Below are 19732 nucleotides of genomic sequence, written 5' to 3' on the forward strand. Positions count from 1 at the left end.
TTTTCCTTCTGTCATCTATGAAAAAAAGAGTTTGTGCAAATAAAACAGTTCAGCTCAGAACGCATTTTTTATAATCTGTACATCATAAAACATAGAATTAATTATGTTTAAAGATGGGATTTAGACTCTGTATTTCTGTTCATTGAATGTTCTGTATTTAGTAGGAAAGCAATGGTATATTAAGATAATTGTATTTAAAATTGTGTCTAAATCATATGCATCAGAACTGCCAAAGGTGTTTTTCTTTAGAGCATGAGAAATATAGCATTCTGTCATGTGGTGATACCTGGTAATTATCTTCTACATAAATAATATTGTTCAGCAACTTCCCTTGAATCCTTCTCCATGTTTGATGGCAGTAGTAAGTAAAGCACAAAAAGGATTATATAAATTGTTTAGGACACCAATAAATTGGACCTGACAGCACATAATATAAAGAAGTTTGAGAATTGTTTTCTAGATATGTTTATATAGCACAAAAGATTTACTTCTAAGAGCTGGATGTGGACATGCAATTGCTCAAAGCTTCATTTGAGATAAGGCCACAGGGTCAGACACAGTTAGCTGGACTTTAGAAGACTTCTTATAATATTGCTAGTGACAATTGTCTTTTAGGAACTTCTTGAGTTACAAAGAGAAAGATCAATTATTTTTAATTTTTTTTTAATTTAGATATAAAAAAGTATATTTCAGAATAATCTAATTTTTTCCAGAGAAAATATTTCATATATTATTAACAGAGAAGTGGTTCTAATGAGGATGGGAGGGGACTGTAGAAGAGGGAGCAAACAGTAACAGTAAGCAGGCTGGACCCCCTAGCAACTTCTAAATTGTTTCAGTCACCCAGCCTCTGGTCCCTTCCTTATTCAAGCATCATTCCCTCCTTCTTACACAACTCCTTTCTACTCTGTCATCCCAATTTCCCTCACTCCTTATGGCAGCTCAATATCTGTGCTCCAAGCATCATTCCTGCAGCCTCAACCCTACAGTGTAACCCCCTGAGCCTCCCTGAGCTCCAGTTACCCACAGTCATCAAGGGTTGTGTCCTTAGAGCTGGAATCCAGCCCCTGTTCTTCTCTCTTCTTCATTCATGTGTCCCTTTGAGTCCCAGCGTCACTGGAAAAGCCATTCGGGGTGACAGAGGAAACAGAAATCTGGTGCAGGCATGTAAGGTTGCTGGAGAAAGGAAAAGAGCAGTGGCAAGGGAAGGATAAGAAAGCAGCCCCACCAAGGGCTCACTCAAAAGAACACCACCTAAATCACTGGGCTAAGGATCTTTGGATTCACACTTTGAATGTACACAAGAGAAATTTCCTTTGTTAAAATTAAAAAGGTATTGTAAAACTGAGATCTAGAGTGAAGGAGCTGAAGTTAGCATTTGTTTCTGTAGGTGTATAAAACTGCATTTTTCTAGCTGGAGAAATTCAAATATACTTATATACTTAAGGGAAGCAATGGTTAAAATCAAAAGAAAAAAAAACCAGAGGCTGCAAAAATAGCATAAAGACAATTATGCAAACAAATAATCAAACTCAAAACCTAGAAAGACTTCTTGGAATTAACAAATACAAGTGCCAGCCATCATCAGCTTTCTTCCACCCTATTTTTAAGTTACATTTTTTCCACAGTTCTTTGTGATTGCCAGGCATACTTAGGGACATTTCAGTAATCTTGAGGAGATAAATTGAGGGACCTTCTATAGCATACCTAGTAGCAGTTGTGTGCTAGAACAGTTTAGGTCTAATCTAGCAGTTAGCATTTAGGGGGTTTTTGGGCTTTGTATCTTCTTGGTGCTTTTTTTAAGTAGCCAAAAAAAAAAAAAAATAGAAATAAGCCTATAGCATTGCTAAAACTTTCTGGAAGAAGAACTGACAGTTTTCCAATTAAGTCTCATCTTGTGTTTTTCTTTACTTCACATCTTTTAATGACAGTGTCATGTAATATGATGATTTTATAAGCGGTTTTGCTAACTCATTCAGCAGAGTAATCAATAGGAAAAAATAAGCCAGATGGGTTGTAGTCCATTTGTATTGGGTGGGACAGATGGCATTATTGATAGATGGAAATATTCCAAATAATTATTGTATAATGATATAACAGTGACTGTGCCTGAAAAAATTTTATTAATTTACTTTGTGAATGCACTTTATTCAGCAGGGCTCGAGTTGTACCATTTAGACAGTACTCCCAATATATTTAGTTGGGAGCTGAGTCTACACCCTAACTTCTCCTTCCCCTACCCATGGGCTTTCCGTGTTGAGACATCCCTGTAGTATTTTGGTAGACTGTTTCAAGTGGTGGATTGTACTTCTGCCTATGCAACAGATTCCCCTGGGCTAGCTGTGATGGGCAAGATCATGATTACACTTTTTTCCTACTTCTGAATGCTTGCTTTTTGCTTTCTTTCGTTATCCTCACCAATACAAAGAAGAAACGTGCTGTGCTTTCTCAAGATTTCAGGCATTCCAGCTTGCTTAACTGCTGCATTTTCTTTTTTTTACATCTTGCTAATCCCTGGCAACACTTGGTATAGCTAGGTTAATAAAATGTATCATTTCTGATAAACTGTGTAATAAATACTCATTTAGACTGTTGCTATTTAATTGTGTATTCCATGGAAAAGCACTGTGAATTAATTATTTCTGTGACATAAGAGCACATTAACTTCCTAGCAGAATAATTTTGAGGCCATTTGCTGCTTTTCAAATAAATTTGTTTATAAAAATGTCTGAATGCTAAAAATTAGTTTCATTTATTTTAGTTGTCTTGTACTCTTCCACCAATAATTTTCTGAGCAAACATACTGCTAACTTTAAAAGTTCACCAGCCCATCTTCTTCTGGCAGAAACTTTCTTTTTTTTTTTTTTTTATGGTAAGAATTCAGGATGAGTGGCTGTGATCCCATGATTGTTTCAAATCCAGCAAAGAGTGCTGCAGTTGACTTTCATTCTGTCAGGAATGCCAGTCAGGTTGTTGACAATGTGTGTCTTAATAGTGTGTAATGCAGAAGTGATGGAAAAAAGATTCACAGTGTTTTATCTGATATATATTGTGAATGGGTTCCACACTTATTTCAGCACTCGGGTAACTTGATGCCAAATTCTAAAATCTAAATTAAAACCTTTTGGACCAGATTTTAAAACTGTTTAGCTGTCAAAAGATGTAAGTATACCCAAACTAGGATTTTTTAAAGATATCTAAGATCAGTCATCCAGGGCACTGGGCCCCTTCCTGGGAGCCCCTGCATCGTACTTTCTTTGACACTCCCATAAATACCATTGGTCCTTTCCTGTATCTTTCCACCCTGCCTTACAAATAATGTACAAGTCCCAAGTTACAAACAAGTTAAATCTTGAACAAGAATCTGTCTAGCTACATGCAGTTGTTTCCTGGAGTAATTAGTGTGTTTTCATGGCAGTCATTTAGAATGGCATCACGCATCTGTAACAGCATGATGTTGCATTGTAGCAGTCTGTAGCAGTCTGTGCATTGTTCAGACATTCCTGTGCTATTTGAAGTATACAGACTGTCATGAATTTAAATAAAATTCATGCATTCTCTAACACTTTATCCTAAGTACAACAGAAGTAGCTTACGCTCAAATAGTGGAAGTTGAAGATTTTTCCTGCTGCAAAGGATTGGACAAAGGTTTAAGATCCTCTTTTACCTATAAAGAAAATTACTATAAAACTTAAAATGGAGTATTAAAAAAACAGATTCCTGTGAGAAGATACATATTTTTTCACTGTCCTGAACAGATGTTTCTAGGCCAGTAATATTCAGGTACACTTTTTTGTCTAATTTATTGTATGTAATGGTTAATATCTTTATTTATTGCAATTGTTAGATTTCCAAAAATTGTTGTAAATTCTGTATCCTGTAGATAATACATTAGGTAATATTAATTCAGTTGGTCTCCTTTTACCAGTTTCTTGAACAAAATAGTCAAGATATGAGTTGTAGGATTAAACAAGTGTTATAAAGGTAAAATGGTAGATTAGAACACTGCTACATTTAGATTGTAGTAAAATCTCACATATCTCACATAATGATTACAAATCATGAATATGATTTGTAATATCACCAGAAGAAAAATTAAAATTTTTGAAAACCCTTACTGACAGCCGGTACCTATACCTATCAAAAATTCAACAGGAAGAATATGCATGTTTGTGTTTCCCCTTTTTTGTCTCATCAGGTTTATAACATCTATTTTGCTACTAGATGCTATTTTGAATGTTCCACAGTTTGATATATAAACCCAGGCTTCTTTTATGGCCCATGTTCAGAATACACAGTCCATTAAATTGCGCAGTGCTAGTGTGTCTTTCATCTCGTGCTTAGTGTATTTCATTTCCCCAGTGTTCAGATTAGGCAAAGCTTTTCTAGTCACTGGAAGCAGCTGTAATGAGAGTATTTAACACAGGTCAAATGCAGACAGTGGAAATCCGGAGGTCCTTGGAAATAATTTGCCGTTTGATACTGGGCAACAATGGGAGGTGAAAGGTTTGCCACTTGAACTTTTTCTTAAAAGAAGATTATGATATTCTATTTGTAACATTAGCAGAGCTTTAGTAATGCTTAAGAATTAGTCCAGTCAACTAAAAGAACATGACTTTATCTAAAGCTATTTTTAGAAATGGAATATATGTGTATAAAAATCATATGACTGCATAATAGTCTAAAGAGCATGCATTGATTTAACATCTACAATATAGACGAAAAAAATATGAACACTAGAAAATAAGAAATGAGAGCATTTCTTCTGTGATTGTTTGTGGAGATATCTACAGATACAGTCAAATCCTCAACTGGTATAAGTCAGCATAAATCTGTGATTTCCATGAACTGATTTACACTAGCTTATTTGCCATTTACAGGTAATATATCCATGCATTTGAATGTTGTTTTTCAGGTAGACAGAGTGAAGAAATGCATGTCAAGTTATTCAGGGTGGTAAACAGCCTAGTTCATCCAGGCTGACTGATCTTCCCCTGCAGCAGTTCCCTTATAAGACTGGTTTTGAGTGATTCTTCATCTCCTTTGCTGCAAACATTAATTCTGTTTTGAGTCTGTCACTTTTGTGCTAAGCAAGAGTGCATCTATGCATCCACTGTTCGCTTAGGCCAGGACCTCTGGTCACAAGTCTGATGTGTGATGACTGTGAAAGCCATCAACAGTTCCATCCCTGAAGTGAGTACCTGGTGTCACTGTCTCATTACAGAGGGACGAATGCAGTTTTGGTTGAAGAGTGACCGAGGTCCAAGTTTCAGGAAACTTCCCTATTAAACTGTAGTCCAAATTACATGTAGGACACTTTAAATTCCCACAATGAAGGGTGGAATTTCAGAATTTCATCACCTTCAAAGGTTTTTTTGTTCTCCTTTGGATGAGGTGGTCCTGCTGATCAGGACTGAAAGAAGAGCCATTTTACCACCTCAGCCTACATAAAACCTTATTAACAACTCATCCTTCCTAAAACTGTAGCAGGTTAATCTCAGACCACAAACATCTCTTCCAAGTTACTGCTTCCAACAAGTAGTTTGATATTCAGTACTGAGTAACTACTCTATATCTTGGTGTCATGGGTTAGGCACTGGCTAGATGTTAATGCACCTATGAATATATGTTTTTTCTCTAACAACTCTTGTGGGATGTGATCAGGAACAGAGCAGAGCAGGCTTAAATCTTGAAAACAAAAAAACTCACTAAAAACTTTATTAATTACATAAGAAAAGGGACAGAAATACTCTTAAACACACACAGAGACAGAAATAAAAACTTCTTAGAACATTTCTTCTCCCAGTTTCTACCTCCCCACCCATCACTTTTCACAGACTAACTTTTGGGTTTTAGATCAAACAATCACCACTCAAAAAACAAACTAATCTTCAATTCAGTAAGGGAGAGAGGAGTCTCTCTCGCACCACAGACTGTTCCTCAGAAAACACGGGTCTACCCCTTATGTGTTTCTATGTCACCCATAGCACCGCCCGGAGAAGTCTGCTAAGGTGACACTCTCTTTTTCCTATGTCCAGCGCTCTCACCGCTGTCTCATAGGCCAAAACTACATACAGGGCTTTTTAAGGATGCTGCATGCCGAGCTCTCTCCTTTTTACCCAGGGGCCGGGGTTCCAGGAGCAGGTCTGCCCTGAGGGCAGAGGGCACTACCTCACCTTCCCCCTCTTTTCTCTGCTCGCTCTACTCTTCTAAGTGCCAGTCACTGTAGCAAAAGCAAGGGCAGCTGCATCTACTTAAAAATGCAGTTTATGTTCAAAAGAGACTTAAGTTCAGTCTATAGCTAACATTATGCAAGAGAATTTTAGCTCAAAAGGCTACTCTTCTCATTCTTCCATCGAGTTCTTTCTAATCATGTTTTATCATCTCGGTCTCAGGTCGCTTCCCTCTCTCTGAAAACTACCAGTCATGAGAATCAATGTCTAAAAAAAGTTTCTTTCTGCCAAGCAAGGGTTAACAGTTTCTTCTCGGCAGGGCTGCAGGCTGAGGCACTCCCAGGCTCCGCAAACCCCCACGTGGCTGGGCACCCTCTCCCAGAGTTTGGGGGGGAAGAGGGGAGTGAGCACACACAGAAGGCACTTCTACAGTTTTCTACCCCTCTATCTTGAATGGGGCAGCTCAGTTCTAGTCTTGTCCATTCTCTTCTCCCCCAGGGGCCCCAGCTTACTTTAGTTCCACCGCGTGGTTGTCCTGAGCCCGGCCACGTGGCTTCCCCCCCCTCCCCCACTCAGCCCAGAGCTGAGCAGGGGAGAGGAGATGTTTCCACTGCTGAAACCGGAACCCAAAAGAGGCCGAACCCCCTTGGGGGTCCTGCTTTTAACTCTTTGTGTCCTCAGAGGCGTGTCTAAACCTCCGAGTGACCAATCTAAGTGCTAGCAGAAAAGCTGATCACTGATTAGACTGCTCACATCTTCCTAGAAAAATTTACCTCCTCCGCAACCACGACACTTGGTCTTTTCCAGGGAGGATATTTTCATTTGTCTTGTCAAGGTAAGCCCTGTAAAAATCAGAAAACTCAGATCTCAGAAACTCAGTCAGACTTATGTACTGAAAGCCCTTCCCTGTGGGCAATATCCTCTTTTGTTGCGGTTATGCAGGACCTGGAAAACCATTCCTGTTGCAGGAAGGAAACCTGCTATTGAATAGTGTACAGGATCTTCCTGGGTCTTCATAAGAGCCTTTATGATGCTGCATTTTGGATTTGTAGCCAACATGCTAATGTTGCACATTTTCAAGGCTTTCAAGGCTTTTTCCCAGTCAGCACCCCTAAAATAGTCTGGGTGTGGGCAAGAGGCAGTCAAGGGAATATCCCACAGCATATGACACCATACTCAGCAACAAAAATTGGAGAACGTGGTCTTCCAAGGCAGCTATTCTCCAGAGGCTGGCTGTGCATCAGTCTGATGGTGGGAGGAGGTGAAGGATTGCCTTTGCATTGCTAGTTTTATTATCTTCGCCTGCTAAAGTGTCCTTACCTCACCCCTCTAGTTCTCTCATGTTTGCTCTTCCTACTGTCCCTCCCATCCTGCTGGGGCTTGGGGACAAGCAAGTGGCTCTGTGGAGAGGCAGCTGACTGGGACTCAACACCTCAAGCAGATTCACCAAATTATCACTGAAGACAAACTCCACAATTAACTAGGAAAATTCATACTTGTCCCCCCTTGTGAAGCTTCAGTCAAAATTAGAGCTCAAAATGTTGTCTCTTCCATTTGAAACTATGCAAGAATTTTGTCTCTATTCAGATGCATTAATGATCTTCTACTATCAAAAACCAAAAGGGAAAAAAAAAGAAATAAACTCAGGAAAACATCTTCATTCTTCCAGTAGAAGTACTTCTTTACTATTTTACTGTATGATCCAAGGGATCCAACTAAATTTCAATACTTTATTATCCTCATCTCTGGTTTTGTGTGCTGGTCATAATAATAATTTCATTTCCTCTTCTTCGTCCTCTTCTCTGAAGGATATCACATGGTGTTCAAAATTAATAATAGAACTTTAATTTTCTTATTCTTAAAATCAACCCAAAAATAATTTATCCTTTCCTGTAGTTCACTTTCAAAAAAGACCATAAGACAGTGTGAAAGTGAGGTATCTCATTTTTAAAACCCCTTCAAACTTTTGCATAGCAAAAATGAGCAGTGCTCCCTGGTCAATACCCAGTCACATGCATGCCAGCTAGCAGTGAATAATCACTTTCCGCTTCCTCCCTGTTTTTATTCAGCTTCATGAAAAATAAAAATGCATCCAGCTGATATAATAGCTGTTCACTTCTTATCAGTCCTTTGGATGTAATACCATAAATACAGGGGGTAACACTTAAAATTTAACTTTGATTTTATTTTGGACATCATTCAGAGGCCATCTTCTGTAAGTGACCAAAATAGTTATTTTTTCATATATATATATATGTATCAATGGAGAAGCAAGACTAAAAGGGGATAATGTAACTGTTAGCTGAAGAAAATACTAATTGTCAACCATTTTTAATTAAGATGGTGATTTTGGTAAAGGATTGTTGTAATTCGTCAAATGAGTGTTTGTGTGGAATTGCAGATAGGAACTCAGTAATGAATAGTCTCATCGTCTCTCTGTGCATGTTCTGCAGAGCTACATGGAAGAGACATATGCATATACAGATTTTAATCCCTCCCTCCCCTTATATACATATGCATATAGACTATATATATATACATACAGATATATATATACACATTAAACCATATCCATGAATATATACTTGTATTTTTTCTTAGTGTAACGACTTTTAACAAGGATATATATTAATACATGTCATTTAAAGGCCATTTACTGAAACCCTTCCATTCTAACCTTCTGTACATGGAGTCACCTGCATTCAGGAGTGTGAGTTAAGATCCTATTATATATTTCATTTGTAATCTGAGAGACATGTCTTCATGTTCAGAAGAACAAATTTACTTTCCATATAGCTCATCCCAGTGACTGCTGAGAATGGCTACACATTTAACTAAAATTTGGCTTAGAAATTATAGGTTATTGTGAACTTTTTCTCACAGTGGGTCTGGATGGGATGCAGTTAATTTTGTTTTCAGCAGCTTCTATAGTGCTGTGTTTTGGATTTGTGGCTAACCCTGTGTTGATAGCAGACCAATATTGGCTGCTGCTGGACAATGCCTGCACAGCATAAAGGCTTTCACTTTACCCATATCCAGCAAGAAGGCTGGGGTTTGGCAGAACTTGGAGGGGACATAGTTGAGACACCTGAGCTGAACTGACCAAAGTATTACATTGTATTATATATCATATAGGTTCATACTTGATGGTAAAAACTGGAGCAGGGGTGACGTTTTTTCCTGGGTTTTTTTTTTTGGCAACCCAGTATAGTGGATTTTAAGAAATTGCCTGAATTGCATCATCTGAGTCTGACTTCTGTAACACTGAATTGGGAGAAAATTGGTCCTGCAAAATCCAAGTTCCAAACTGTATGCAGGACATTACTGGTCAATGTAAATGGCTTGAGTTAAAATAAAAGGCATCTGAAGTTCTAATAGTCTTATGCTATGCCATTTAACCAACCTTGTTTTGCAGTCATACTGTATTAAAAAATTAAAATAACTGACTGGTCTGTTGAAAACAACATTTGCCTCAAAAATATTCATATATGTAAGATGGAATGTAAATTTATTTTCCAGTAAAAATTTATGTACTAAAAGGCACCACATTCAAAATGAAATTGTTTGCCAGAAAGCCAGTCATATCCTGAGCTGCATCAGAAGAAGTATGGCCAGCATGTTGAAGGAGATGATTCTGCTCCTGTGCTCTGCTCTGGTGAGACCTCACCATGAGGACCATATCCAGCTCTGGAGTCCTTAGCGCAGGAGGGACATGGACCTATTGAAGCAAGGCCAGAGCAGGACTGCCAAGTTGATCAGAGGGATGGAGGACCTCTCCTAGGAGGAAAGGCAGAGAGAATTGGGATTGTTCAGCCAGGAAAAGAGAGGGCTCCAGTGTGACCTAGTTGCAGCCTTCCAGTATCTCGAAAGAACTTCCAGGAAGTTCTTCCAGGGGCAAGACTGTTTACTATGTGGTGCCAGGGCAAGGAGAAATGGTTTCTGATTGGAAGAGAGTGGGTTGAGATATTAGGAAATGCTTTTCTGTGAGGGTGGTGAGGGACTGGCAAAGGTTCTCCATGGAAATTGTGGATGCTCTATCTCTAGAGGTCCCTTCAAGGCCTGGCTGAGCAACCTGGTCTAGTGGAAGGTGTCCCTGACCATAGCAGAGTGTATGAAACTAGATGATCCCAACTTCTGTAATTCTATGAAATGATTTTTGAATGCACATCTTTATATCATATTACTAATCAAGGTGGCTACCACAATGAGGGAGAGCCTGACAGTTAGTGGAAGTTTAGTAGTGCCACCAGAGTTTCCAAACTGTTTTTCTTCTTCTCCTGCAGCATCAAAATTTTCTTCTTTGCATTCTACAAAGTTTAATTACAGGTTTGACAAGAGTAGCTAGTGGTGCTATACATGTACAGATGAATGCATGATATAGTTAGAATATGTGAGGTGAAAGCTGATATTTGTTTTGAAAATTGGTTCCAGAGCTTGTTGTCAAAGTTCAGAAGGAAGCAGACTTTCAAAGAAAAAGTCTTTGCAATCAGTATCCAAAATTCAAATTCTGTCATAAAATCTGTTATCCTTAATGCCCACAAAGTAGATTTTGACCATTAACTTTTTTGACCATTAACCATTTACCCATTTGGGTACACACTCACAAATGATTTTCAACTGAAATCTTTCTGTCTTGAACAGCCTTACTTCAGTTCAATTCTTTTTCCTAAGTGCTTATTTTTGACACTACACATGAGGAATAAAAACCCTCAGAGTGACAGTCTGTGATCATGTTTCATGTGGCAGACTTCATTTGCTTTCAGTTTGTATTACTATCAATTTATAACTTTGTTCCTTAAATACTTATCATTTTTTCCACATTGTAACTGATATATTGAATGATGTATGTTTGAGAGGTATTTCAAGGATCTTAACTTCAGTCATTAACTGGTTATGTCTTGGCTCAGGAACCTTTGGTTCGTTGAGAGAAAGTTACTGTTTTTTAAGCAAATAAACCAGCTTTTCAGTATGTAATTATTTTCTTATCAATTTTACATTTTCATGCCCTTTTGAGCATCTAGCATGCCATGCTTGAATTTACATTTAGCTCTGCAGGAACTGCTTTAAATATTATTATTAAGAAGGAAAAAATCAAAAATCAAAGTGAATTTTTACTACAATAGCAAGGTATAGGGAAGGTGCAATTGCAGCAACAGCAGCCTGGATTAGTGTATAGAACTAACTCACAGCTTGACAGAAAATCCCTGCTGGGGAGGAAATGTAGGGGAACCAGCAGAATTTTGCTACATCTGCTCCCTACTGCTAATAAGCTTTAACCCATTTCATTTTTATTATGCTTGGTGTTTAGATATTTTGCTTCCGAAATTATATCTGTAACTATGAGAACACATAAAAGGAAGCTCGACAGGTAGGGCTGTTTAAAAATTTAAAACTATCAGCAAGGGATGTTAAAGGCCATAATGAGTAAGATGGTTGCCTTCTCAGTGTGGGATTTTAAAGTTCAGGCACTTCAGTGCTGCTAGAAAGGCTGAGCAGAAGTATTGGGTAAAACTGATTTCATAGCTTGAGTGGCTTGTACAGCCAGAAGGCACCATTAGATTATTTATTGTGACCTGTATATCACAGACCATTACATTTCACCCAGAAATTCCCATTTTGAACTCTGTGAGTGTACTTGCACTAAAGTATATCAGACCTTAGGAGTTCCAACTACTTTATGCCACAGGGTGAGAATGAAAAGGCTGAGCTTTGCATGCAGTAGGAAGAGGGTTTGTCAGGTTGGTAAGTACACATGGTAGAATGACTACTTCTGAAGAGTAAAGCAAACAACCAAAGGCTTGTATGGACTTCACAGAAGTGAAAAACCTCTCCTGACCCCTTTGAATTAGGGAAAAAAGATACAGGTATTCATATTGTGTCAAAGCACTTGTGTCAGAGTTTTGCTGAAACCATAAACAGTTCTCTAATATAAAATAAAAATTAAAAAATGAAATCCCCACTCCCTAAATCAGCTATAATAAACAAAAGTTAAGACTGAATCTGTCTCATGACACATCAGTGGGAATAATTAGGAGGGAAAATCAGAGTCATGTCTATTTTTAAAATTAATAATAGTTGTCTAATTCTGCATTTCAGGTATTTTGCCCCTCTGGCAGCCCTGCTGGCAGTCATGTTCTTGGTGTCTCCATTTCTCAGTCCAGATACATTCACTGCAGTACTTTGAACATGTTTTTATCTGAATATTCAGTGCTATAACTAATATTTGCAGCCATCTAAAATTGCAGGGGAAATGGTATTGTATATTTTCCATTTGATATTATCACATGCTTACCATAATTGATTAGACATTTTAAAATCTTTCTTTTACTCTGGTGGTGGCATGGTTGTCACATACAACTACAAAATGTATTTTGAGGAGAGATTGAAATGTATAAAATCACTGAGTAGTTGGAAGCTTGATGTCTATGGGGCTGATGAGACTGTGCTTTTAGATAATGCTTTAGAACAAGATTGTGATACTTACCTGGGGAATGATGCAAAAATAGAAGTCTCAGTCTTTCAGTAGGAGATGCCTCACCATTAATGTGCATGTAGAAGCTTGTGCCTGTCTTTCAGCAGGCCAGTTTACATATTCTGGTTTTCTTTCAATTTATTCTAACAAGAAATTATTAGAGCTTCCTTTGCAAGAAAGCTTCCAAGTTGATAAGTCCAGAAAACAGAAGTGTTAGCCTAGTTATTGCAGATTCTGTGTACATTCTTCAGGCTTTCAACTGTTCATTTGTTCTAGAGATTTGTTCAAAGCTGATTATGTCTTCATAGAAATGTGATACTGATTGCACTTGTTTTGATCCTGTCAGAGCTTCTCAGTTTCTGAAATAAAAGGATGAAAACACAGTGATCCAACAATAGAAAAGATAAACAAAATTAATAAGAAAATTATATCCTTCTGTACTAAATATAATCAAAAGAGAGGTTGTAAGGTTGTGTCTTAAATTTCAACAGAACCCTTTTTTCTATCACACAGAAATGATGAAATTTATACCACTTCTTGGCCTCTGTTGACAATCGTGGTAAAAGATAGAATAGAAAGTTGTTAAATTATTCTGTTTGAGCAATATAAGCTATAGATCATGTAAAGTTATTGAACTGGTTTCTTATGAACTCTTTATTTTCATGAGTTCTATATTTGCTTTGCTTTTTTAATGTAATGCTTACCTATTCTTCCAGTGGCACTATTCAGAGACCATTCATCGTGAAATTTTTTATTCTGCAAGGATTTCAACATATCCTTTATACATCAGAAAGCTGTCTCAACTTTTAAGTCAAATTTACTGTATATTTATTGTGGGATTTGGGTCCTAAGAATGTTGTTACTTAATTTTTCTGGTAGTTTCTTCTGACATACTTGGTTGATTACTGTAAAATTTTAGCCCATCACCTGGTCTAATCCTAATAATAGCCAGCAATATATTGTGCAGATTTCACATTTCCTATACTCTCACTAAAATAACTTGGGACATGGTGATTTCATCCTCCTGCAAAATGCATCTCTGAGAAAAGTTAAGCTTGGCATGTTAATTGCTGATCATTTCATATCTAATTATTTTGTATCATTACTATAGCTACATGTGTATTTTTTTCACAATTTTTCACAATTGTTGAGGTGAAAAATTAATATTTTTTTCTAATATGAGCAGGTGAATGTAATCATTATATCAAAAGAATATTAGAAATCCATTTAATTTACAAAAATTGATTGAAAGTACCCTGAGAAATAGTATTATCTTTAAATTTCTATACTCATATTTGTTCCCCTGTATCTGCTTTCCCTTTTTCATATTTCTGTTTTCTAAAGATACCTAAAGATTGCAAAAAAGGAATTACTCTGAAAAATGTGCTATCAGATGTTGCTACAAAAAATAAAGAAGGTTTGCTCTAGATTTTCCATGGTTCAGTAACACCAAAGTACAGACTCATTTTTCCAGTTGACATTGTACAAAATAATTTCTGTGTGACACAGGGGTTACTGAACTACCTCCAGCTTTATCCAACGTGTTGAGGAGTGATTAGAGAGGACTAAAATTTCTTAAGAACTTGTTTCTTTTCATATTTACAGTATGAAATATTCAGACACATATTCAGTTCATAAGACTTCATTTTTAGTCTGCCAGTTTTGTGTTAATGTCTTTTTGACGTGCACCAAATAATTTGTTTTATTTCAGAAAGAAATACTAAATGTCTGACTTTCCTACTTTTGCAAGCTTTCCAAAAGGAACATTCTTTGCGATTTTATTGTTATAAAACACTGTGGTATTCATTGTTTGAATTCAGATGTGGTACCAGAAATGCATGTGGCCTATTTATTAGACAAACTAAGATGTTGAAAAGAATTGCTTCTATCCTACTTTCTTTAGGAACTGACAATTTTATTCTTGTGCAGTTTTCCTAGTGGAATCTTTACTTTTTTAAGTCATAAACCTATTGTTGTAAGAGACTCTAGCAAAGCTTAAACTGGATCTCAGGAGTTTGATGCACTCTGTTTAATGCAGGCAGTGTAAAAGAAATTTCAAATGTATTATTTAAAGGCACATTAATCTTGCCACTGTAATGGTGTAATAATGCATACCATATAAGGTTTTCATAAACTCAGCTTCTAAAAGTAACATCACAGTATCTTTCTTTTTGTTCTCCAAGTCACTTCTTTGTAGAGATAGCAATTATGCATTCATCTGTCTCTTATAGCCTGATTCCATATTCAGCTGAGAGATAGATAGATAGGCCTCAGTCCTTACTAACACAACAAAAAGAATATTTCTCATTTAGAACAAAGGGAGGATAGTCAAAAAAACTTATATAATAATGGCCAAAATATGTACCTTTTTCAGTTTAATAAAGTGAAATAGTTAAATACTTATACAATAGATTGAAGATAGGTTTGTCTTTAAGTCATTATTCCTTTGTTTTCATTGGAATTATAATAGTTATCACTTGGATTATTTTTTTAGTACAAAAAAATAAATTATAAGATTAGCACCTTTAAAACAAAACTCTGTGTAAGTTTACAACCCTTACAGCCCAGTGTTTTTCATTTAACTCTGCTCATTCTATTGAAGTCTGGCTTGGTTTTTAGCAGTATTGTGAATGCATTAGTATGAGAGTATTTTGTGGCTCTCTGAATATGCACAATGAAAATTGGGTGAATCTTTACTAAGAACTGAGGCACAGAAAATACAAGGATTTGGTAGTGCTGTGAACCAATAATTTCTTGTATCAGTGCAAAGCTCAGGAGAGTGGTATGCATGCAACAGTTCAGTCGTTCAGTAGGAGATGACTGACACTTTTGATTTAGTGTAGGGTTAATTACAAGTTTAGAAACCCACTGACAACCTCCATTGTTCACCTTGCTTCTTGAGATATGAAAGAGCTATTTTTGAAGTAAACCCATTGATAAAAGTGTTAGCTAGGGAATGTTTCTACCAAGCTGTCTTTTCACTTCAGTTTAGGCACAAATACAAAGTACAGGAAGTTCCCATTCTCGTTTCCATTTTTAGCTACTTTCCTGAATTGTATGTTGCTTAATACCTGTAATTCTGTGGCCTTCAACAAGTATTCAGTCAAGCCTTTTGACCCTTTCTGTTTCTAACCAAACATCCTTACACTTGCAGATTTGGATTGAGCATCCATCACAGAACCTCTGTAGAGGGGTTAACACAGAGCAGTCTGCCTGGGTGGCTCCAGGCTAAGGCAGCTCCAAACCCCTGCTCCTGTGGCAGGTGCCTAAAGCAGACAAACCTCCTGCTTGGTACTGTCTGGGAATGATGTGTTTTAGTTGTCCATCCTGTCTCTATCAGTTAAGGCAGAAATGAAGATACGTATGTCCCTCTAAAGGTACTATTACTGTTCTGTATGTGATTCTCCTTTTTTCCTCAGAAGGAGTAACTACATTGAACTCCCACTTCTTCCAGCCCAATATTCTGGTGCCAGTAGCTCTGCTGAAGAAGCTTAGGGTCTCAAAGTTATCTGCATTCATCTACTTGACTCAGTGTTCATAATTCATCTATAAAATCAGTCTGGAATATCACAGATGAACACAAAATTCCTTTAGTGTCATGGAATGTTAGAAGGGACTAATTGTGAAAAATCTGAGTCCATATAAGAAGCCCCAGTTCTTTACCAAACACACCACTAGTATCAGCATAAATGCTTATTTAAGAAATTAACAATAACCATAATGGTGTAGACTTTGCTTGGTATTTGGACTCCAAACAGTAGCCCTTAGCAGAAGTAAGTAGTAAAAGCATAAATCCATTCTAATATTCTCCTAACCTCAAACTATTTTAATTCATATTTAAATTGATCAAATCAATTTTGTTATATAAATCATAATCTTTATATAAATTAGTAACTTTTATAAATAAAAAAATCTAGGAATGTTATCATACCTCTTTTATAAATCCCACTGAGTCTGTGTTCTACGAACTCATTCAGGCTCCCCTTGAATCCCTGTAAAGTTCTTGCAAGCAGAGCATTCTCCATCAAGGAGTTGTAGGTGTCACCCACCATTGTTCATTTTGAAACCATGCTTTCCTAATGTCATTTGATGGTCCATAGCTCTTTGTACTGAAAGACAAGTGTGCAAAATCAGTTCTTATCCCTCTCCACTCTTTTTATGTCATGTAAGACTTTGTAAACCTCTGTCTTGTCATTAAGAAGGCTGCAGAACATTTCCAATCAAACCCTCCAGAGCTTTTGATTGTACTTGTCCTCCTCTGAATGTATTTTGGATCTAGTATGCCCTTTTTCAGTTGAGAGATCCAGAGTTGTTTATCTTACTTAAGATGCTGGCGAACTGGGAATTTTTACAGTAGCATAGTTACCCACTTTGTTTTCTTTCTTTACTTGTTTTCTTAACTACTGTCAGCTTCTGTGATTCTTTATTAACCAGTCCATGAAGACTTTTCAAGGTGTCACTTAGCTTAGCATGGAAATTTTCTCAGTGTTTACAATAGAAGTAAAGAAGAGTCACTTTCTCAGTCATCCTAAAACGTACTCTATTCCTTTGGTTTCTCCTGTGAGTTACTGAAACATGCATTGTATCTCCAGAAGATTATTATTATTTTCTTCAAGGTGGGAAAAGTTCTTTGTTGAGTTGTGGGGTTTTTGTAAGGCAATGTGTTTAAAAAAAAGTTTGTAGTCCTTCTCTGGATATGGCATGATAGATACAATGCATATATGGAATGATATAGATACAATGCATGTATTTAGAAAAATCTGCTTTTTGGCTTATTTTTTCAAATTTTCTGGATCTCAATCTTTCACATCTTTGATAAATTAAGCAGCAGATGTTCCTGTTGGCAAAGGGAAGATATGGAACATGTTTCGAGGACAGTCTAATGTGAGATTCAGTTAGAGCTAGAGAGTTAAATCACTTGTCTTACAAAATCTTTGTCCAGTGTTTTGGGATCTACCATTTCCTAGCACAACAGAAATGGAATTCTGCCATAGTGTGATCTCTGAGATGATCCAGATTACATCCATTCCTGAAAAAAGTCATTGTTGTAGAACCATTTATTTTCAGAGGGTGTCTTCTGCATGAGGAACCTAAGTTACCTGATGGCCTTCTCCAGCCCTCTTTAAATCAGATCATGTAGAAGTATAGCACATAAGTAGCATCTTTCCCCATATAATCTCAGCAGTCAGCCATTGAACCTTTAGATCTCCTTATTTTCCCCTGTGACATTCAAACTTTTCTTAGTGCAGAGCTACCTTGTAGTATTTGTTCCTTGAGAGGATTAAATCCAATGGAAAGGCTAACAAGTGAAAATTAGAAACTTCAATACACTTTCCCATGAAATGAAAATCATTTGGAAACTGATAGCTAAGACAAAAGGGTTAAAGAGCAAATGTCTTTAAATAACCACTATACCTCCAGATTAATGAAATCTGTAACGATTTGTAAAATTCAGATAATGCATACTTTTAAGGAATCACTGCTTTCAGGAGTGTTTGCCTCTAAAGATTTCTTGTCACTCAACAAGAATTTTAGAGCTTCTAAGAATTATTTGATAGTTCTTTTTCAGAAATTATAACCCAAGCTATATGCTCTTCCATCTCATTTTTTTTCTGATCAGGATCTGAATCTGTGGAAGAAAGACTAGACCAAATTCTATTATCCTTTATAGAACAGTCTAGAACAGTATCCTTGGGCAAGAACTCTAAAATCATGTTTTTATTCATAGTACCACAGCCATCTGCCAAAAGTGATGAATCTCATTGATGAGAGTGCAGAAATAATTGTAAAAACAATTTAGCCAATAAAATAATTCCTCTTTGTCTTCACTCTTAATACTTTCTTATACTGTTTTAGCATCACATAATTTTTTAGCAGACCTTATAGATTCATCCTCATCTAGTAGACAGGCTATCATAAAGATATTCCATTCTCTAAGAAAATTGTAAATTTCTGAAAGGTAACTCATAAATGCAGCATCCAAGTGTAACACAAATGTCAGTTATTTCTTGAAAATAAGTCAGAAGAGGTCACTGTTAGAAGTATTTCTTTAAGCTTCTGTAGCCACTGATGAAAGACTATTAGTCCCCAGTAGCTCTGTTATTTGTGCTTTGTGCAAACTCTAAAGTTAAAGGTTATGAGTGTTATGGTACCATACAGGTGCACTGTAGTAGTCTTTCACACAGAATGATTCTCATTTGTTAAATTTGGAAATGTACTTTCTCTTGGCCTTAATTTTCATGTAGTTCTTGATATTCTAAATGGCAGCTGAAGGCAAGCAGAAATAGCGAGTAATTGATTTAACAACCTACGACAAGTACAGGGAAGTAGAAAAGTTTGTCTTAGTGCTTGATGTGACCTGAGAGAGCTTCTTTAGACTGTTTTTTTCTAACCAGTACCTCAGCACCTTGGGCCAGCAAAATGGCCTTTAAGCCTGAATGAGCATGACTTTTTTTTTTCTCAGTCCAAAGCTCCAGTATTTCATCTTTTCAAACTGCTTTACAGCACTCCAAGCAGAATTATATTGACAAGGTTAGAATTCATCTCCTAGAGGAGAATACTGTGCTTCTCTTAAGTGCTAATATAACATTTATGTCTAGCTACCTTAATAACAGCCCTGGCCAGCCTAATGAAAGTACTGAAAGCAAACAGTACTCCATGAGATTTTATTATGACTGAAGTGATTGCAATTTGAGACAAATTGTCCCTATTTCTGTTACCACATCAAAACCAGAAATGCTGAAGCAATTGCTACATGTTTGGGATAGAATTACACTCCACTATTGTTAATATAGAAGTAAGTGCATTTTTCATGTAAACAGCTTACAAGGGTCAAGCATCAAAGATATTCTGTGCAAAATTCTTGTCAATAACTTTGTGAGTGAATTTTGAAATAAAGTGCCTGGAACGTGTCATTATTTCTTCCTCTCAAAGTTGAGAGCAAGTGGTTGAAAATTGAGCTTGTGAATTGAAGGTACTGCAAGTTATATGGCCTTATCGACTTCAGGCAAAAATGACAGGTTTGTCTTGTTATTATTTTTCCTTTCAGAGGTCAGGGAATGGACAATATTAACAGTATATACTGGAA

At 36.8% G+C, this 19732-nt stretch overlaps 1 protein-coding gene across 3 annotated transcripts in view; it reads left to right on the forward strand.

Annotated features, from left to right (window-relative positions):
* Window positions 1-19732, forward strand: part of DPH6 (diphthamine biosynthesis 6) — a 192737-nt gene that overhangs the window by 135260 nt on the left and 37745 nt on the right. The window lies entirely within an intron of this gene.

Source organism: Prinia subflava, chromosome 5 (genome assembly GCF_021018805.1).
Source record: "Prinia subflava isolate CZ2003 ecotype Zambia chromosome 5, Cam_Psub_1.2, whole genome shotgun sequence".
In the NCBI taxonomy this organism is placed as follows: Eukaryota; Metazoa; Chordata; class Aves; order Passeriformes; family Cisticolidae; genus Prinia; species Prinia subflava.